The sequence below is a fragment of the Podarcis bocagei genome, assembly GCF_964188305.1.
Source record: "Podarcis bocagei genome assembly, chromosome: 1".
Lineage (NCBI taxonomy): Eukaryota > Metazoa > Chordata > Lepidosauria > Squamata > Lacertidae > Podarcis > Podarcis bocagei.
Genome location: NC_138125.1, coordinates 57,599,714 through 57,622,520, shown reverse-complemented (window position 1 = coordinate 57,622,520; position 22,807 = coordinate 57,599,714).

Sequence of the window (22,807 nt, the reverse complement as noted above, 5' to 3'; positions counted from 1 at the left end):
TATCCCCAAAAATGTTGAAAGCTTTTCTCTAGAGTGATATGATTTATTCTCTACATCACACACTGTCAGAGAAGGACTGGACTTACAGGGCCATATTGCCAGCTAAGAAACCTTCAAGCAATGTTGGTCACACAGCCGCACACACGCCTATTGGACGTATAGCACAGAATGGTCCTATTATGTCAATTTTCTCAGAATTGCTTTGCAAAATCTTGTCAGAGATGGATAGCAAAAATAAATTCTGGGGTCTAAGAACAAGCACCAAAGTCACATGACTGCTCTATCTTCCAAGCTTCCCATATCACAGCACAAACTCTCATTTTTGACATCCTTTCTCTGAGGAATGTAGTTCATAAGTTTCGTATGTGGTGTTATTGCTGGTCACAATCAGACAAATATTCCCCCCCACCTTTCCTCCGTCCTCTTCGAGAATGCTATTCCCAAATGGCTGTTTACAGGGCATGACTTTCTCTAGCAAAAAATGTAACAACAGTGTTGCATCATGGCTACATATCAAAACAGTAACACCATGTTTTATACTTGAATGCAAAGATACTTGTTTCTTATGTATTTATGTGAACTTTTATGTGAGATTAGTGTGTTGTGTGACATAGGGATTTTGTTTTTGTTTTTTAAAAAAGAATGTCAGGAACAGATGGGTGAAGATAGGAACAGTTGAGTCAAACTGACCATAGAAATGAAGGGGATTAATCTTCTCCCAATTTGAGAAGCTAATGGAACAACTTGAGCCCTCTGCAGATTTCACGTGAGTTTATCCTGCTCTGGTAGTTTCTGTTTGTTTGTTTGTTTGTTTGTTTGTTTGTTTGTTTGTTTGTTTGTTTTTTAATGCACTGTATATACCTTATTGGTTCTGAAATGATTGTTACTTTAGAAAAGAAAAAGGGAGCCAATGAAACTAGCTTTTTCATTGCCAATTACTTGTTCCAGACGCAAGACTATGGAAATGTTGAAACTAGGGAAATGTTTCATTCCCTCTATTAAAATAAAATAAAGTAAAGTAAAATATCCCGTCTCTCATTTCATGGCTTTTGCAAAGGCTTAGGGGTAACACAGAGTTCCACTGAGGGATGTGTGGGCCTTTCCGCATACTAAAACCCATTGTTCAGTCCCTGCTCCTGCCAACCTATCAGTTTGAAAGCACGTCAAAGTGCAAGTAGATAAATAGGTAACACTCTGGTGGGAAGGTAAACAGTGCTTCCGTGTGCTGCTCTGGTTCCCCAGAAGCGGCTTAGTCATGCTGGCCACATGACCCGGAAGCTGTACACCGGCTCCCTCAGCCAGTAAAGTGAGATGAGCGCCGCAACCCCAGAGTCATCTGCGACTGGACCTAACGGTCAGGCGTCCCTTTACCTTTACCTAGCATGTGAGTTTATGCTAGGCCCTGCCTTATTTGGCTAAAGACTTTCAGCATGCAAAATGCCTTGCCCATGCCAACTAAGCCAAGTGGTACATGCTCAGAGTTGTTTGTGTAATCTATTAGGAATGCCCTCTCCTTTCTACTGTTTGCCTGGACTGGACTGGATTCATTTTGCTCTCTTTCAGAACCTGCTGATCCCACTCATCTATACAAAGGTTGTAACCTTTACCTCCCTGCCAAACTCTCACTCGGCTCCCCTCAAATGACTCTGGGCGTTAGGTTACTATTTAAATATTCATAAGTTAATCATAATTACACCAATTATAATTATATCGCCACAGGCATATAAACCACAAATAAATAATTATCTGGGACTGAAGCAATCAATCTAATCAGCAGTTCTCCAGTCAAGGCTTCGTTATGCAGTGCTCTTTATGTTGTCTCTTTTTAAATATACTCTCCCCCCCCACACACACAAATCACATTTCCCCCCAGAGATTACCTATGAAACACCATGCTAACATTACCTTTAATGCTATTATGAACAGCAATGTCAGAGTGGCTGAGTCTTAGCCAGGGGCCTGATCAGACATTCCTTTCCACAATATAGGCTGTTTTGAATTACTGTATGTCCCACTGAATTCTAGGGTTGCCATCCTATCCATTCACAGTGTCCCCTTTTGCCTCTATTTAAATAATTATGCAGTCAAATCTCACCGGGTCCCTCCTGCTATGACATCATCCCATTCATCACAGGCTGCTATCACCCGTGTGACTAGTCCAGAAAAGTCAAAGAAGGGCATTCAGCAGCGCCAATCAAGATCCAAAAGCAAATGAATATTTGCACAAAGCTAGAAAATATTTAATGCAGCTCTATGATCAAATGAATGGAAGAGCATTAAGTGTGGTTCCCTTTAATTATTAAAAGGATAATAGTGAAATTAGCATCATTCAGCTTCAGAAAATAGAGGGAAGAGGTGATATGCTAATTTAATTTTATCCTATATTATTGAGCTGATAATAAAATAAGGAATGCTCTTTGTTGCAATATAGATCACACACCTTTCATCATTTGGATGGCATTCATTTTTATTTCCAAAGATGTTATCGCCACTGTTCTTAAATGCCCCTCAAAGTACTTTTCACAGTGATTTTTTAAACAACAACAACAACAACAACAACACACCAAAGTTAGGAAAGTACTACCCTGACATCTGGTAATCTTCTCTTTGTTCATGTTGCTTTAACTCCTTCCCTAAATCAACCTTAAGATTTTCTGTTCCTCTCTGGTGTTTTTACATGTGAGATGTTTGTTGAAACTTCTCAAGTGTCTTCTTAATAACATTTATCTGTACTTAGTCACTTCTAAGCCAGATGGTGGAATATTTAACCCCCTTCGTCTTTCTTTTTTTAAAAAAGAGATCGCTTTATTTTTCTTCTTTTTGCTATTTTAGTAAATGGGTCTTAATTATATTATGGGAGCACAAACTGATAGTTTATGAGATACGATTTCTGATTTCAGTTACTGCTTTATATCCCCAGGGCACCTAATGGACTCTCGAACCCATTTATTACTGCATGGATTGTTCTGCTCCACATTATAAATATATATGGTCTTGCATTTGGTGCCACATGTTCACAAAGATATAAAAAATACAATACATTCCAATGGTGAAAGAAAGCTCAGAGGTGGTACAACTGCTTTGCATCCAGAAGAACTCAGGTTCAATCCATCCTGAGGCAGAGTTGGGAAATTCTCCTCTCTCGAACCCTGGAGAGCCACACTACTAGTATAGACAGTTCTGAGCTAGACAGACCAAAGGTCAGATTCAGTATAGGGCAGCTTCCTTTGTTCCTTAAGTTCACTACAGAAACTTGACATGAGAAACATTATTCTTTATCATTTATTGCATGGAATGTCTGTTGATGTAGGAGGACAATCATATATCACATCTGAAACCAGGTTAAGACCAAAGACACAGCAGCAGCAGCAAATCAAACTATGAACCAACCCTTAATTGAACTATTATCCTGGGGACAGAGCTTCTGATACTGTTTGGTTAACTTCCTAATAAAAATTCCTCAGGAGTATTTAAAAGCATTGTTGCAATCAAGGCACCTGAGATGGGGTGGGATGTCCTCAAGCAGGAAGTCTTCAAGCAGAGCCTGGACTGTCACGTGATAAGGATGTTGTCAGGCTTCAGAGAATCTGGTTCCACTCCATCACGGCTGGCAGCCAGAAATGCGAAAACAACTTCTTACCATGGTATTTTATTTAATATTCACAGAGATGGATGATGCTGACTCTCATATAATGACATTGCTCCAAATAAAGTCCCACCCCCTCCGTCTCTCCTATTCTACGTCATCTCTGCGTCAGCTGATCTGTGCTTTACCACTCTCAATGCATGCTGGGTCGTGGGATGGGGGTTAGGAATGCTTTCCAATGACACTGAGCCTGTCAGCTGTCTTTCTCCTGGTGTTTCTTCTTCCTGCTGTTCCTCTTCCAACATTTCCTACTTCTCCCACTGGCACTGGCAGTCATATTTGAGAATTCCTGGAGAACAGGCGAAGTCCCGGCAGACTGGAGGAGGGCAAATGTTGTCCCTATTTTCAAAAAGGGGAAAAGAGAGGACCCAAATAATTACCGCCCAGTCAGTCTGACATCAATACCAGGGAAGATTCTGGAGCAGATCATTAAGCAAACAGTCTGTGAGCACCTAGAAAGGAATGCTGTGATCACCAATAGTCAGCATGGATTTCTGAAAAATAAGTCATGTCAGACTAACCTGATCTCGTTTTTTGACAGAATTACAAGCCTGGTAGATGAAGGCAACACAGTGGATGTAGCCTACCTTGATTTCAGCAAGGCATTTGACAAGGTGCCCCATGATATTCTTGTAAAGAAGCTGGTAAAATGCAGTCTTGACTATGCTACCACTCAGTGGATTTGTAACTGGCTGACTGACCGAACCCAAAGGGTGCTCATTAATGGTTCCTCTTCATCCTGGAGAAGAGTGACTAGTGGGGTGTCACAGGGTTCTGTCTTGGGCCCCGTCTTATTCAACATCTTTATCAACGACTTGGATGATGGACTCAAGGGCATCCTGATCAAATTTGCAGATGACACCAAACTGGGAGGGGTGGCTAACACCCCAGAGGACAGGATCACACTTCAAAACGACCTTGACAGATTAGAGAACTGGGCAAAAACAAACAAGATGAATTTTAACAGGGAGAAATGTAAAGTATTGCACTTGGGCAAAAAAAAATGAGAGGCACAAATACAAGATGGGGGACACCTGGCTTGAGAGCAGTACATGTGAAAAGGATCTAGGAGTCTTGGTTGACCACAAACATGACATGAGCCAACAGTGTGATGCGGCAGCTAAAAAAGCCAATGCAATTCTGGGCTGCATCAATAGGAGTATAGCATCTAGATCAAGGGAAGTAATAGTGCCACTGTATTCTGCTCTGGTCAGACCTCACCTGGAGTACTGTGTCCAGTTCTGGGCACCACAATTCAAGAAGGACACTGACAAACTGGAACGTGTCCAGAGGAGGGCAACCAAAATGGTCAAAGGCCTGGAAACGATGCCTTATGAGGAACGGCTAAGGGAGCTGGGCATGTTTAGCCTGGAGAAGAGGAGGTTAAGGGGTGATATGATAGCCATGTTCAAATATATAAAAGGATGTCACATAGAGGAGGGAGAAAGGTTGTTGTCTGCTGCTCCAGAGAAGCGGACACGGAGCAATGGATCCAAACTACAAGAAAGAAGATTCCACCTAAACATTAGGAAGAACTTCCTGACAGTAAGAGCTGTTTGACAGTGGAATTTGCTGCCAAGGAGTGTGGTGGAGTCTCCTTCTTTGGAGGTCTTTAAGCAGAGGCTTGACAACCATATGTCAGGAGTGCTCTAATGGTGTTTCCTGCTTGGCAGGGGGTTGGACTCGATGGCCCTTGTGGTCTCTTCCAACTCTATGATTCTATGATCCCCTCTGCAGCCTCTGAACTAGGCCCTTCTGCAAACCACTGTTCTAAACTGTTCTATACTCTCCTCCTGTTCTTGAGAAGGTTCAGGAGAAGGATGGGGTGGCCCCCACCATTCCCCTTCAATCCAGTCCCTGACAGAGGCCCTAGTTCCCAGTTTTCAGCATCAGGCAGGAGGTAGATGACTTTTAAATATCCCTTTGAACCCTGTGATTCTGTTAGCTTGCCTTTGAAACCTAAAGTACCCTCAAAAGGGTTCACAGTATAATAAGGATAATGATAATAAATCATTAACAACCAGAATAAGAACTGACACCAGAAATGATAATATAACATCCCACTTGCCAGGGGAAAATAGTATTCTAAAAGACATCGAGAAGCAAGTATAGTAGGCTCCTCTGAGTTCCACAGGGAGGATGTGACTACTGAGAGGACCGTGCATTCACTGAGGAAGACAGTAGAAGCCAAACACATTTGTTAGTTCTCAACACAAAAAACTTTTTAGATAAAGACTCTCCTCCCTGGAAGAGAGGGGAGTGGTTGTGGGCGGGAGACCGAGCTCCGCCCCTGGTAGGGGGCATTAGCCCCCTCCCCTCCTTACCTGGCTGGCGCCCACGCCCACCGGAGGTGGCCAACCAGGTGCCTCTGGGGGGCGTGTGTAGCAGCTTAATGCTGTGGTGCCAGCTCCGCCTCCTCCTCATTCGTCGTCGACCCTCAGCGAGTCATATCTGGACGGAGGAGTTCCGAAATCGCAGAGTGTGCTTCAGAACCGACCACCTGGCAGTGGTGAACATTCTAGCGAGGCAGTCATCCCGGTCGGAGAGGGTCTCCTCCCTCCTGCGGTCGTTTGTCCTCCGGTGCCTTAAGTACAATATAGTTTTTTCAGTCTCTATCATTGTCGGGAGCCGTGTGTGTGTGAGAGTTTCTAGTCTCCACCCCTTGTTCATCCCGTTTAACTTCCCCTTTGTGTAATTAGTCCCCTCTTCGCTTTGCCTTGCAAGCGCTGTCTCAGCAATCTCCTGACATTAGGTCAGACACTCTCTGGGAGAGTGTGTGTGTTGTGAAGGCACCCCTGCGCTTCTAGAAGCTTGGTCAGCGCTCCGGGTCTGCATTCTATCAGCGCTCAGGTTTGGGCTTTGATTTCTGATGGAAGATGTACAGCTGTCCGAGGCAAGCATGTTGGTACGGATACGACAATCCAAAACTGATCAGGCCGGTAGGGGTGTCCTTCTAAAACTCACAGCGTCCGGGGGGCAGGGCCCTTGTCCGGTAAAGGACACCAGGCGGTATCTTTGCCTCAGACCACCTGGCCAGGGTCCGCTCCTGATACACGAAGACGGGTCCCCCCTACTGAGACACCAATTCACCAGGATACTCCGCAAACCTATTGATGCTTGCGGTTTAGCTTCCCGGGCTTATGCCGCCCACTCCTTTAGGATCGGTGCTGCCTAAACTGCCGCGCGCCTGGGCTTGCCTGCGGACAAGATTAAAGAAATGGGCCGATGGAAATCCAATGCTTATAAGGGTTATATACATTAGTTTGCGCTCCGCTACACTGAACCTACTTACCCTCTTTCTCCTTTCTTTTCATTCTCAGCTGTTTCCGGGGGCACTGTGTGGATTTGCGGCCACAGTATTGTTCATTGGGCCCGCGTTCGGGCGGTCAGCAGCGGCCTTACCCAACATCTTGGTTTGCCTCCGGGGATACGAGTTGCCTGGTTGTCGCAACGCGGCATGCGGTGGGAAGAGCTTATGCCATTGCTGATTGACAGAGTTGCCATGTTTGGCCCTCCTGACATCCTTATCATTCACTTGGGAGAGAATGACCTGGCGAATAGGAGAAGCGGGGACTTGTTGTGGTGCATAAAAAGAGACTTGGAGTCGATTGCGGCCTTGTGCCCTGGAACAGTGGTGTTCTGGTCCTCCTTCTTGAAAAGAATTGTCTGGCGCGGTGCGCAGAACTGTATGGCCATTGAAAAAACCAGGAAACTTCTGAACCGGGCGGTAGCCCGTTGGGTGCGCTTTATGAATGGCCGAGTCATTTATCATGACGGTATCCGGATCGGCGACCAAGCCATGGACCGGAATGACAGAGTTCATCTAACGGACATTGGGAATAATATTTGATTGGACAGTGTCATTAGCAGCATTAGGGATTGGTTGCAGCTGTGAGGGTATTGGCGGCGAGCCCCTTTGCGGCTCGGGTGGCGGTTAGGCATTGGATTCATGTCCTCGGTGACATCAGGGGGTGAGCCTATAGTTGGATGAGCATCAACAGGCTCCACCTACTGTTGAATAAACCCACCACCTATAGTCATCCAATGCCTAAGCCAATACCTTTTCACTGCTGTAATCAATAAAGTTGTGGCCTTTTCTTGCCCATTAACCTTATATCACGTGTCCTTGTGTATTATTTCACATAGCGGGGTCGGGCCCTCGATCCACAACACAATGATTGCAGTAAATAGATACAGATGTCACACGTCTTGTCTTGTGTCCCTGATTAGATGCTTAATTAGGATATTGGACTGTCTCCCACGATAGATAGCCTGGTTTTCAGAGATGCCACATTACATGAGTGCATATATTTCCCCATCAAATCCCTCATGCAAATAACATTCATGTGGAGAAAACAACATTTTTGTACAGTGGTATCTTGGTTTATGAACTTAATCCATTCCAGAAGTCCGTTCTTATACCAAAACCATTCTTAAACTGAGGCGCGCTTCCCCTAATGAGGCCTCCCACTGCTGGTGGCCTTCCACCGTATAACTTCCGTTCTTAGACCAAAGTAAAGTTTGCAAACCAGGACACTCTTTCTGGTTTTGCGGAGTTCATAAAATGAATCGTTCTAAAACAGGACTGTTCTTAAACCGAAGTACCACTGTACATGTATTTGGGGTGACACAATTCCACTTTTGGGTTTCTACCACTCCATAGCGCAATACCTTTAAAAGAGAGAGAAATGGGGGCAAAATCCATTCAATTTTGCCCTTCTTAGAATTTACTTCTTACATTTTGCTTCTTAAAATTTGGCTAGAGTACTCACACTCTGGGGACCTGTTAAACAAGCTTATTTCAGTGAGATGTTAAGTGTTCTTAACTGCATGCTGAACTGCCTCCTTTTGGCATCTGCTGCTGAGGAAAAAAGCATTTGTTTGTTTGTTATTCCATTTACTTACCTCTTTACCATCAAGGAGCTCAAAGTGGCAATATAGTTCTCCCTGTTCCTTTATCCTCATCACAATCCTATGGATTAGATTTGGTTGAGACAGATGGAGTGATTGGCCCACGGTCACCCAGTGAGCTTCATGGTTGATCAGGGATCTGAACGATTGTCTCCCCAGTCCTAATCAAACACTCTAACCACCATGCCACTCTGGCTGTCATTTATAGACTTTGGAATGAGTCCTATTAATGCTTCTTTCTTCCGTTCTGTATGAGGTCATGCAGTTACACAGCCTCATGCTGGTGACCTCTTTTGAGAAGTGTCAATGCAATGCACTTCATAGCATCAAATTGTGTTCATGTTTTCTTGTCCATTACCTGAATAACAAGTAAAGTATCAATATTTTGATTACACAGCCATGTTTACAGCATTTCAGGGCAACTATTACACAGTTTAGTGATGGCTATTACAACAACATGGTAGAATGCTTTGAATTAATTACCTGAAGTTTTACCTGGAGCTCCTTACTGCACAGCTAAATCTCAGCTAGATTTTTATATAAAATCATCTTTTCATCTTGGTTTGAAAGCACTACTAAGAATTTGAGAGAAGTGATTTACTTTTATGTGTATGTGAAGAAGTTTCCGAGTATTGTTGTTTTGTGACTTGAATTCGTTGTTTCATTAATGGCTTCAGAGAAACACAGAAACATGCACTTCAGGTTGGGGTTTTTTTTTGGGGGGGGGGTTGGTAATTTGGTTAAAGAGTAAAAGGAGAGTTCCCTGAATGCTTAGATCCAGTTTTGGGGTAAGTACACTTTGCTGAGAGAGCCCCCAAAGAGATTTAGATGCACAAAACATGCAGCAAAGTAAAATATGGGAATATAGGCTATTAGACCTGTAAAATATCCCCTCCTGAGTTCTTTCCAAAGTTTCCCAATTCCCTTAGCATATAAAGAGACCATACATTTGGTAAGTTAAAAATGGTTTACTTACAAACTCTTGAAAGGTCAGATTCATCTACTTTTCCATACAGCAGCAAGAAAAGATAGGCAGTAAAACTTAGTTTTAAAATTGGTAAGTGTTTTTGGAAGATTGGCAGATGCAACTAATAGACTATATGGAGATGGCAGAAATGACTGGCAGAATCCGAGACCAGGGAGAAGAGTCGGTGGAAGAAGATTGGAGGAAATTTAAAATTTATTTGCAGAAATATTGTAAAACTTTTGAATGTTAAGGACACTGAAATGAGTTGCAGGGGCTTTAGCAACAAAGTAAAATGTAAGATTGGATTAACAATAGATAAATTAATAGGATGTGAATCTGCTGAATCAATTTCTAAAAAGGGATACAAGAACGGGAGATGTGAGGAAGTCGGGAAAATAAGTTAATTGAAGATGAGAAACTAAGAAAGAGGGAATTTTTGTTTTTTTGTTACTATATGTGTTTTTATCTCTTTTTTTCTTTTTCTTTTGATGTGTTCAATGTTTGTATTTTTGTATTGTACTGTTTTTTGTGATGTTGTATTTTCTTTGTCTTTGTATGCTTTTTTTATTGTGAAAACTTAATAAAATATTTATAAATAAAATAACATAAAATAAAATTGGTAAGTGTTTCTTATCTGTATAGAAACAAAAAGATGGCTTGCTAAAGCCACGCAGTCTAAGCCCGGGGCATTCAGCGTCCTTACTGGTTGGTTTACATGGTAGAGAAAAGAGAGAGAACAAGGAGTTTGGTAGCCCTTCCTCCCAAGGTGACCTAGCTAAGTGGGGCAGGGCATCTAACATGGTCTTAACCCCTTCATCCATTTTTTAGAGTTAAGCATGTTGGTCATATGGGGCTGATTTATCCCACACTTGTGTTGGGAAATACGATGAGAGAGATTGCTTGGTTATGATGCTTTGCGCTTTCACAATTTAGACTAAACCCAAGTTTTTTTCATGCTCCTGGGAGGACCTTGTACTTCTGCACATAGAGTCCTTTCCTGTCTTTACACTATGGAATTTCTCTTGTCTTGGTGGCTGTACACAACAATATTTATGTATTTAATAATATGCACTTAGGGCCTGTGTAAGACATTTTGGCACCTGAGGCAAACCACAAAATGGTACCTCTCTTCCCGCTAGGAAAGAGGGGAAGAAGGAAGATCTACATCACAAACAAGATGGGGAGGGGAAGAGAAAAAGATCTACACCAAAATCTGATGCCCCTGTGGATCCTGCCACCTGAGGCAGCTGCTTCACCTTGCCTCATATGTGGGCCAGCCCTGATACACCACATAACATAAGCTCTCTGTCTCCTGGCTTCATTCCAAGGTGTGGGGGCAACAGAAGAACCATTTACAGTAGTACCTCGAGTTACAAATACCTCAGTTTACAAACGCTTCAGGTTACAAACTCTGCTAATCTGGAAGAGTTACCTCAAGTTGAGAACTTTGCCTCAGGATGAGAATAGAAATTGTGTGCTGGCGGCACAGTGGCAGCAAGAGGCCCCATTAGTGAAAGCACGCTTCTAGTTAAGAAGAGTTTCAGGTTAAGAACGGACCTCCGGAATGAATTAAGTTCGTAACTAGAGGTACCACTGTACTGAATAGAGAAACTCACTTCCAAGGAATGCAATAAGATTTTTGTGGAAACAGAAATAAGTACACAAGTATACTTAACTTCCATATATCCGTGTGTGGGTCTGTGTGTCTCTTGAGTTGTGCAAGATTCCAGGGTTTCCAGGTTCTTATTCAGGGTGTTTGTTACCTTCAAAATGAGGGACAGTGGAGCCTGTGGTATCTTTATGATATATGGTTTCTTTACGTACAGTATATACAACCTGAGCCTATGATGGATGGATTCACAACATTAACACCCCAAGATGGCCTTGCTTCCCCCACAGGCTTGGATTCAAACAGAAGTCAAGCATCACTCTGTCTCTCTGGCTTCCCATACTGTGGCTTTTGCATCCAGCTTCTAGTTCACACAACTCAGCTCTTGCCTTTGTGTTCCTAACTACCAGCAAGTTGAGGTGGGACATGGGCATTTGCTGTCTGGCACAGATCCACTTCCTTTGTTACCTTAAAGACCCATTATATTAACAGGAAACTAGTCTGGTTAGTCCAGGAATTTGAATGCTTGGTTAGATTTTAACAGTTGCTGTATCCCGGGATAAGAAGGGTCTCAGTTTACAGCCTATGCTCCCCCCTCCAACCCCCCCTAATATAGTCTAGGTTACTTAATTTGCATTATGAGAGGAAGGAAGAGAAATGATGATAATGATGGTGAAAATGACAAAATCTTTCACAAAACCATCCAGATCTGGCCTAGGAGGATGTTTAAAGGGAAAGACATTTCATTTCTGCTAAATGGAAAGCTTAAAATAACCGGTAATGGGTGTTTGAAAACCTCTTGTGTGTGTAAAATTGATTTAATTTGTTCTATAAACTCCAGTTTTCAACTACTTAGCACTGAGGGAAAAATGAAGTATTTAGCCTAAACTGTAGCAGGATAGCTACCAGCTGTGCTAAGTTAAGTCATTTGCTTGTTGCAGAATCTAAAGCAAATCAGACTAATATGCATTGCAACTGGAGTTGGACAAACATTTGAGTTCTGCTATATGTTCATAATGTTTCAACAGAGTACTTTCAGTTAGACAAAATTCTATCGACTGCAAAAAATCAAAACTGGCATGGATTTATGTACATTGTAACCTATGTCTATTTCAGCAATCTAGTTCCTACCATGTAGCATCAGGTACCTAGTTTGAGCAATATATTACAGGAAATGACGGTAATCTGCTCCTTAGGCCAGACTTCCTGAATCTGATGCCCAGCAGGTGCTTTGGACTTCAACTCCCATCAACCCCAGCTAGCAGGGCCAGTGGTCAGGATGATGGGAGCTGTAGTTCAAAGCATCTAGAGAAGCCTTTCTCAACCTTGGGACCCCAGTTGTTGTTGGACTACAATCCCTTCATCCCTGGTCCTGCTAACTGGGTTGATGGGAGTTGTAGTCCAACAACAGCTGGGGACTCAAGGTTGAGAAAGGCCCTCAACTGGATGTAGATCTTTAAGCATATCCTGGCCTGAATCCCTGAAGCATAGCAACTGTGGACCACAGACTTTCTTCTCTGTTGAATTCAGCTGAATTCGCTACATAGTATGAATTCATAGTATGAATTCCACTACATAGCATGAATTCACTACATAGTAGCCAGCTGAATTCACTACATAGTAACACTCTTCCCCCCTAAATTGTATGACCCTTCTTCTTCTTTTTTGCTCTTTTAGATGTGTCATCCATTTTGAGTTATACCATGTGACCAAGGCAGCCATTTTGTGATTGGCACCCATGACACTTCTTTAGGATTCCAACTGTGCCCTGTGGCTACAAATGACTGGAAGCCCCTGAAATAGCTTATAAAAAGTACTTGGATGAATCAGGTTTTCTCTCTTCAATTTGGTTCGGCATTCTTTTTCCACACAAAGCAGATGGGTAACTCCAGAAGATCACAGGTAGGATATGTCATGTCAGCTAAGGGTGGATGGATAAGACTATTTCTGCACTGGGATGGTTTCACATAGCTCCATGTCATCCTTTTCACTTGCAGGGTTTGGGGCGGCGAGGTGAAGGAATCCTATGAAATCTACACTTTTATACAGAAATAAAAAATAATATTTACAAGGTGGTCCAAAGGTTACTTTGTCTTCTTTCTTTAAAACTGGTTTAACAGCTGATTGGAAGAGCTACTAAGTTCACTACCATGTGCATAAAAAGTCTCCTAGGACTTCAACTCCCATCTGTAAAGGGTAAAATGTATGTCTGACATCATGCACCAGTTGTTTCTCTCTCTCTCTCTCTCTCTCTCTCTCTCTCTCTCTCTCTCTCCATAGTTGTGACCTGGTCTCTGAAAATGAGAAGTGGAGCTAAAACATGAAAGTGGGAAGCATCAGGTGGGTTTAAGTCAGCCATTGCAGGTATCTTTCAGATGTTTTGGGCTACAACTTCCACCAGCACCAGCTATTATTGCTGTGCTGGCTGGAACTGAAGGGAGTTATAGTCCTAAACATCTGGAACATCTGGAAACACTGATCGGTGTAGGCTGTTCTGAGTTCTAGGGTTACAATGGTAGGACACACACCCCTCCTATAATGGGGCTCAATCTGCCTCTGTGAAGCACTAAAACGTTTAAGTTTAGTTTTATTAATTTCTCTGCATTTTACTGGGAATACAGCACACCTGTGTGTTTCCACAGTTTCTCCACCAATATTTGCTAACAGAGCACAGTTTTGGCGCACTTACAAGACATTATTATTTCCATAAATTACTTTCAAATATGAGCTGCCAAAACGAACTGGAATAAATAATGAATATCGTTACTAATTCAAAATTAACTATTTCTCAAATTTAATTATCTGTCATCCTTGTTGGTTTTCAATTTGTAGCTAGGCACATGAATAAGCTGCAGTCTGTAAGACAGCATTATTGAACTCTATGGGACTTCTCCACAGTTCCACTGGTGTAAATGACTTGCAGACATCAGCAGCTGTTTTCTTCTTCTGAATTAGCTTACTTTCACCAGCACTCCATGTATCAGCACACATGTGAGGGGTATACAATTTTGTCTATCTGCACTCCACCATAACCATCAACCTTTCAATCAACACTGAGCAGGACAAGCATATTGGCAAGGCAGCTATAGGTATGGCTCACCTCTTCAAAAGGTTATGGGAGAATGTGATGTTAACATGGATGAACATCATCCTGCTGCCCTGCAAGCTCATAATAGGCATCACTGAAACCTGGTGGGATAAGTCCCACGATTGGAATGTAATAATGGGGGGATACAATCTATTTCAGAGAAACAGACCAGACAAGAAAGGAGGAGGAGTGGCGTTATATGTCAGGGATGTGTATACCTGTGAAGAGATCCAAGATTTAGAACCTCAAAGCCAAAGTGAGAGCATTTGGGTCAAAATTAAGGGAGAGAAGAATAACAGAGACCTCATTGTGGGAGTTTACTATAGATCCCCAAGCCAAATGGAGGACATAGATGATGCCTTCCTGGAACAGATGGCCAAGCATGCAAAAGGAAGGGAGATATTAGTAATGGGGGACTTCAATTACCCGGATATTTGTTGGATGTCAAACTCAGCCAAGAGCATAAGGTCAAACAGATTCCTCACTGGCCTTGCAGACAACTTCATTGTCCAGAAAGTGGGAGAAGCAACAAGAGGAACAGCCATTTTAGATCTGGTCCTAACCAATGTTGATGACCTGGTTAGTGGGGTAGAAGTGGAAGGATCATTAGGCGCGAGTGATCATGCTCTTCTGAAGTTTACTATACAGCGGAAAGGAGCAGCTAAGCATACTAGGACTCAATTTCTTGACTTTAAGAAAGCCGACTTCATAAAACTTAGGGAAGTGCTGGGTGAGATCCCATGGACAGTAATACTAAAAGGAAAGGGAGTTCATGATGGCTGGGAGTTTGTTAAGAGGGAGATAGTAAAAGCACAACTTCAGGCAATACCAATGAGACGGAAACATGGAAGGTGCCTAAAGAAGCCAGGGTGGCTATCTAAAGAACTTTTAACTGAGTTAAGATTAAAAAAGGATGTGTACAAAAAATGGAAAAGGGGGGGGGGAACCACCAAAGAGGAATTCAAACAAATAGCCAGCACATGTAGACACAAAGTCAGAAAAGCTAAAGCACAGAATGAACTCAGGCTTGCTAGAGAGGTTAAAAGCAATAAAAAAGGCTTTTATGGGTATGTTCGTAGCAAAAGGAAGAACAAAGAAACAGTAGGGTCACTCAAAGGAGAAGATGGTGAAATGCAAACAGGGGGCACAGAAAGGGCTGAACTCCTCAATGCCTTCTTTGCCTCAGTCTTCTCCAATAAAGAAAACAATGCCCGACCTGAAGAATTTGGAGCAAATGATTCAGCAAAGGAAACACAGCCCAGAATAACTAAGGAGATAGTACAAGAATATTTGGCTAGTTTAGATTAGTTTAAATTTGCAGATGACACCAAACTGGGAGGGGTGGCTAACACCCCAGAGGACAGGATCACACTTCAAAACGACCTTGACAGATTAGAGAACTGAGCCAAAATAAACAAGATGAACATTAACAGGGAGAAATGTAAAGTATTGCACTTGGGCAAAAAAAAAATGAGAGGCACAAATACAAGATGGGGGACACCTGGCTTGAGAGCAGTACATGTGAAAAGGATTTAGGAGTCTTGGTTGACCACAAACTTGACATGAGCCAACAGTGTGAAGCGACAGCTAAAAAAGCCAATGCAATTCTGGGATGCATCAATAGGAGTACAGCATCTAGATCAAGGGAAGTAATAGTGCCACTGTATTCTGCTCTGGTCAGACTCACCTGGAGTACTGTGTCCAGTTCTGGGCACCACAGTTCAAGAAGGAAACTGACAAACTGGAACGTGTCCAGAGGAGGGCAACCAAAATGGTCAAAGGCCTGGAAACGATGCCTTATGAGGAACGGCTAAGGGAGCTGAGCATGTTTAGCCTGGAGAAGAGGAGGTTAAGGGGTGATATGATAGCCATGTTCAAATATATAAAAGGATGTCACATAGAGGAGGGAGAAAGGTTGTTTTCTGCTGCTCCAGAGAAGCGGACACGGAGCAATGGATCCAAACTACAAGAAAGAAGATTCCACCTAAACATTAGGAAGAACTTCCTGACAGTAAGAGGTGTTCGACAGTGGAATTTGCTGCCAAGGAGTGTGGTGGAGTCTCCTACTTTGGAGGTCTTTAAGCAGAGGCTTGACAACCATATGTCAGGAGTGCTCTGATGGTGTTTCCTGCTTGGCAGGTGGTTGGACTCGATGGCCCTTGTGGTCTATTCCAACTCTATAATTCTATGATTCTAGGATGAACGTCTACCAGTCTTGTGCATCAAGCATGCTGCTTTACGGGAGTGAATTATGGGCAACTTAAGCCTGCCAGGAGTGACACCTCAATGCCTTCCGAATGAGCTGCATCAGGAAGATTTTGGGCATCACGTGCCAGGGCAGGGTCTGAAACAAAGATGTGTTCTCCCAAGTTCACATTCCCAGCATATTTGCATTTCCGGCTCAGAGATGTCTATGCTGCTTGGTCATGTACATAGGATGGAAGATGACAGGATCCTAAGGATGTGCTCTGTGAGGAGCTGGATTCAGGCACTAGGCCTGTTGGCAAACTAACTTTGCATTACAAAGGTATCTGCAAACATGACATGAAGGCTGGCAATATCAATCCTACCATGTAGAAATCCTTTGCAATGACCACAGTGCCTGGAGACAGTCAGATTGTGTATCCACAGCAGTGACCAGAGGAGGAATGACCACTGGGAGGAGCACAGAGAGAAGAAATGTCATGGTGCACCTGTAGCAACAAAACCGGATGCCTTCATCTGCCCCAGCTGCAACAAAACATATCTCTCCTATATCAGTTTCTAGAGCCACAACAGGCACTATAATTCTCCAACAGTTTAACTTTACGCCTGAAGGCTCACTCTTCCATTGTTTCCTGAGACAGACACGTGCCAACCACTCCTGAGATTTTCTGGCTTAATTGATTTTTTCGGGAAACAACTGACGGTGCTAAACTTCCACTAGATTCTACTAGATTTCTGGAAGTGGCTTTCACATTGTGTGAAACTCTAATATAATGCAGAAATTAACAGTTAGGGAAATTGAATAAATGGCTGTGTGCAGGCATCCCAAGTGTCAGTCAAATGGAAATGACTAAAGTTGATCTGTTCCCCAGGGAACAGAGATGTGCTTTCCAGTGGTATAAACGCCCCTTCCTCCAATCCTGCTCTTGAATAGACAATGTTGGTCTTCTCCAACTCACACAAAAAAGTGAACATAGTGGTGATAGCCATAACAGAATCTCCAAATTCAAAGAGCTACCTTTGATTTATTTCTTTTCTGCCACTGTTCTACGAGTTAAGGATAAGCATTTGTGAAGTGTCAGATCTTCACCCTTCCCCTTCTGCCCCTTTTCCTTCTTGTAGCGGAACAACTTTGGGCTCTGTTGCCACTAACAGTAGGAGAACAAGGCTGTCAAGGTCGGTGAGGTGTTCCCCAATTAACACTTCAAATTACACTTGTGAGGGCTGAGCCTCTCTACTCTAATCTCAGCTGTCAGAACTGCTTGAAAAAGGACTGTCAAGGAACAGCCTGTTGAGAGTTGTCCGACCTTGGGTGTCATTGATGATGTAAATGTATTTAAAGGTGTTCCGACAGGAAAGAAGCAAGAGTATTTCCCAGGCTGTGGATGTAGCCGGTATCATTAAATCAGAGCATGATTCCCACCCACATCTTCTATTCTGGATTTAACTACCTGAAACTACTCACTTTTTCTGTAGCATTACCAAAAAATGAATCCCAGTTTGTGCAATTTTCTGCACTGATGTCATCATGTTAGAGCCATAACATCACCCAAATCACTACTAGATTCCTTGCTAGCTAGCATTCTTCATTCATTCATTCATTAAAATTAATTTAGGAGGAAAAAAGAAATAGTAGCCAGGGGTATCAACAGCACCAGAAAGTATATGCAAATGCAAATGTATAAGTTATTATTTAATGTATGTTAATATTATTTTAATACATGCATTTCATGCACATTTTAGTCTACGCATTTTTGTTTGCTGTATTCAGCTGAAGAAAGTACAGATGTTGAAGGATGGCTGTTTTTCAGTTCTCAAATCATTTTGGAAAGTTTCACTTAGGTAGGTTAGCCCTTAGATGTGAATTGAAACTAATTTGTCACCTATCCCTAGTAGTATCTTAAAGTCATTGATTCAGAAGAAAGTAGGGATCAGAATATCTTTAAAACATGCTAAAGTATTCAAATTAGAAAGACTGGTCTAATTTTGGTCTGCTTTGGTTTTGCCAGAAGCAAGATCTGCCATGTTGAGAGATGAAGTTTAACAAAAACAAAGCACTTATCTGGCACTTAGAAATTCCATCCTAACATCTAGCAAGCCAGAATATATACATGCATGTCTACCTTGGAATATATATATACAAAATAGCTGCAAGGACCATTTTTTAAAGAAGTCAAAACATTGTTCATTGTGTGTAACTGAATTAAGTTATAAACCTCAGGGTTGTTGCTGTTTTTTAAAAAATGGTTTTGCGGTCTATGGTTGGGTTGTACTCCATTTTTTCAGAATATTAATTTAAGCTTAAACTGAAACCCACCGACTTGAGGTCAGAAGAAGACAATATACTCGTTGAAGAACATATCATTTCTGGTGGATCATTTACTGCCTACTGGCTAAGGGGAGATTGAAGTGGGAATTTGAAGGGTTCTTTGAGCAGCAATTCACAGAGGTCAGTGTTCAATATTCCTAGTTTTATTAATCTCACAAAACTGATATGAAATATTGCTGAATATTAGCTATCACCTGTCTCCCTTTTCTTTAACATCTCATTGTTTTTATAATCCATGAAGTCCAAAGAGAAAATATTTTTCCTCATAATATCTTAATCTTAATATTCCCTGATGATATGGCTGGTGTCTTCTTACCTCTAATTTTCAGAGAGTTGTAAAGAAATATGAATGTAATAGTGTCGGCTTCATGCAAATGTTCACTACAAATAGCTCTAGGACTTGGCCTGGAGATTTCTAAAAGGAGAAGCTTCACCATTTTAGAGTAGGTTTAATGGACCATTTTACTCTTCTAGGCCAGGTGAAGGTGGTAGTTTTAATTTATTTTTGAAATATATTTTATATAACTGTTTATTTAGTGGTTGTCTTTCCCTAAATTTCAAGATGTATTACAAAGGTAATGAACAACACAACATAGCTGAATCATGGGTACACTTTATGAAGGTAAAGACTCAAGGCAGACAAAAGGCAGACATTTCTTCACACAATAATTTGGGCAGTGGAAGTTGCCCTCACAGGATGTAGTGTAATACACCATTTCCTATGGCTTTAAAAGAATATTAGACAAAATCATGGAGGCTACGAATATGTTCTGTCTCCAGTGTTGGATACACTATGCCTCCGAATGGCAGTTGTTGGAAATCACAAGTTGGGAGAGCACTGTTGCAGTCATGGCAACTTTCTTTTTTTACAGGCATCTAGTTTGGCCTGATCCAGTTCTTCTGTTGTTAGTGAACACTATCAGTTCAATTGTCAGGGACTGGATTGAGGGGGAATGGTGGGGGCCGCCCCATCCTTCTCCTGAACCTTCCCAAGAACAGGAGGACAGTATAGATTTGGAGCAGTGGTTTGCAGAAGGGCCTAGCTCAGAGGCTGCAGAGGGAGAAGTAGGAAATACTGGAAGAGGAACAGCAGGAAGAAGAAACACTGGGAGAGAGACAGCTGATGGACTCAGTGTCTTTGGAAAGCATTCCTGACACATACACACCCACCCAGTACCAGGCGAACATTGAGGCTAATCAAACAGAAGGCTCAGAGGCAGAAAGCTCAGATTAGCCGACACAAGGGTGACGTAGAATAGGAGTGACATAGTGGGTGGGGCTTTGCTCCAATGCCATTATTTAGGGGATACTGCATTCCTTCATCTCTTTCTGTGAATATTGAAATAAATTAATTGGTAAGAACTTTTATTGTCCATCTGCTTATTGGCTGCCAGCATGGGAGGCATCGGATTCCCCGAAGCTTGACATCAATTCACACTTGGAGTTATTTTCATTTTATTTATTTTAAAACACCACTGCCTTTCCAAATAAAAATCCATGCAAGGCAGCTTATATATTCAAATAAGAGTATATCAACAAAATGAAACGGCACAAAACTAACAAAGAACAAATTATATAAGCATAGTTCATTTTTTTAAAAAAAGCAATAAAAGATCCTCAGAGCTGAATAACGTTTTCTCTGTAAAAGCCACATGAAAAAAAAATGTGTATGGTGGAGTACGGGGTTCCAGAGCTGTGGGGCCACCACCAAAAAAATCCTATATCTTATACCTGTTAACGTCATTTACCTCGCTGGGGGGCAAACAAGGATGGTTTCTTTTGTCATTCTTAAGTGGTAGGCAGAATATTATAGGTGCAGCTTGTTCTTCCAATAGCTCAGGCCCAGATCATTTAGGAATTTAAAGTTTTAAACCAGCATCTAAAATTGGTCCTGGGAGTGAACTGGCAACCAGTGAAGCTTTTACAAGAATAGTGTCTGTTGTCAATTATTTGAAAATGCAATGTTTCTCTACTCTAGCCTTTCATAACTTGGTGCCTACAATTCCCATCAGCCTCGGCAAACACTATTCTATTCCAAAACATCTGGAGGGCACCAGGTTGGGGAAGACCACTATAATCTAATTATGTTTTTTAAAGGTTTTAGCCTTTTTACCTAGGTTTACCTAGTCTGCTTTTAAAACATTTTCAGTTCAGACAGGTCAATAAATTTTAAAACCTCTGGGGATAATATCTATCTCCCATTTTATCTGGACTCTTTATCACCTCTTCATCTAGAGCAAGGTGATTTATGGTTAATATAACAGATTGGCATGGTATGGAACTTTGCTCACTGTGTCAGTCTGAAACTGGAGGGGGAGATCACCCGCTGGCTGCTTCCTCAGGACAGCTGTGCTGGGTTTCTACCTGCTTCTGACTGTCTTAATTAGGCCTTCTCCAGAAGTATATTTTAAAAGGCACGTTTTCTGAAAGCAAGATTGTTTGGGAACCGACTCCTGTCAGAGGATATGGAAATCAGAATAGACTTAAAACAAAATAAGTGACATGGAATAAAAAGGATTTATATAACTTCAAACATGAAACTAGATAGTAGTATTTATAAGCCTATAAATTTTAAAGCTCCCAGCCTAATTTAAAAGCAGTTTAGTGATGCTACCGAATGGAGACAGCGTAAACAGAAGGTTCCTTTGATTATCAGAATGTTTACTCCTGAAAATTAGAGCACAGTCATTTATCAGGTTTTGTCTGTAGGCTATAATCAGTTCAAGATATTCAAAAGCCAAGGTAATTTAGTATGCCGAATGTCAATCAAGCCTGGGCAAAACACAAGGCAATGTGTTAATGTAAATGTGAAATATGCATATGCTAAGGTGATGCTATGTGCGGGCAACAAATAATCATCCATCCAATGCGTAACAGCCCTTTAAACATAACAGCTAGGCACCTGCAAAGTGTAAACTCCAGGCATGTACCTGCAATTTGTTGCGCCGAGGATTAATAGAAGTTGGACTGCAAGTTTTAATGACTTTGAGATGTTAAATATAAGTGAGCGTCTTACAATAAGGCATTAATTCAAATAGTCTTCGTGCTAATTCAAATAGTAAAAAGAAGAGGGGGGGAAGGAGCCATGGGTCCTGCTGATTTTTGTTTTTTAGGTTGCAAAGCAAGCATCTTTGCAGTTCTTACAATAACCCTCTAGAACAGCCCAGTATTAGGAACCTGAAATGTAATTTTAGGATTCTCCTGGCTCCACATCATTACTGGAGCCTCAAGTAGCTTAAGTGGTTAGGAGTGCCTTTTACCAGTCATGGTTTGTAAACTAGTAAAAGGCCTTTGAATTATGGTGCTGGAGGAGACTCTTGAGAGTCCCATGGACTGCAGGAAGATCAAACCTCTCCATTCTTAAGGAAATCAGCTCACTGGAAGGACAGATCGTGAAGCTGAGGCTCCACTACTTTGGCCACCTCATGAGAAGAGAAGACTCCCTGGAAAAGACCCTGATGTTGGGAAAGATGGAGGGCACAAGGAGAAGGGGATGACAGAGGACGAGATGATTGGACAGTGTTCTCAAAGCTACAAACATGAGTTTGACCAAACTGCTGAAGGCAGTGGAAGACAAGAGTGCCTGGCGTGCTCTGGTCCATGGGGTCACAAAGAGTTGGACACAACTAAACGACTAAACAACAACAACAACAACAACAACAACAAAAGGCCCATGTTTGTTGCATAAGACAAAATGGCTGCCACCTGTAAAGAGCAAAAAAGAGGCAGGGCCACAAGATGGTGCAGGCATGCCCTGAATCAGCTGCCTCTATCAATGGGGAAAAGGCACCTACATGAGCCACTTCTACCCTTGAGGGTTGATAGCTAATCCTGACATCCAATGAAATGTGAGCATGTTTAAGCATGCGCTTTCAGTAGGAGAGGCTGGGGCAGTGCAGACAGGAGGAACACTGACATGTGCTTTGTGGATTTTGAGGACATTTATTTAACCTTTTGTGGGCACCAGAGGAAGTACTGGGAGACACTCCAATACCCATTGCTGCCTTGTTGGCAACCCCCTGCTTAGCTCAACTGGCAATGAGTGGGGTCTA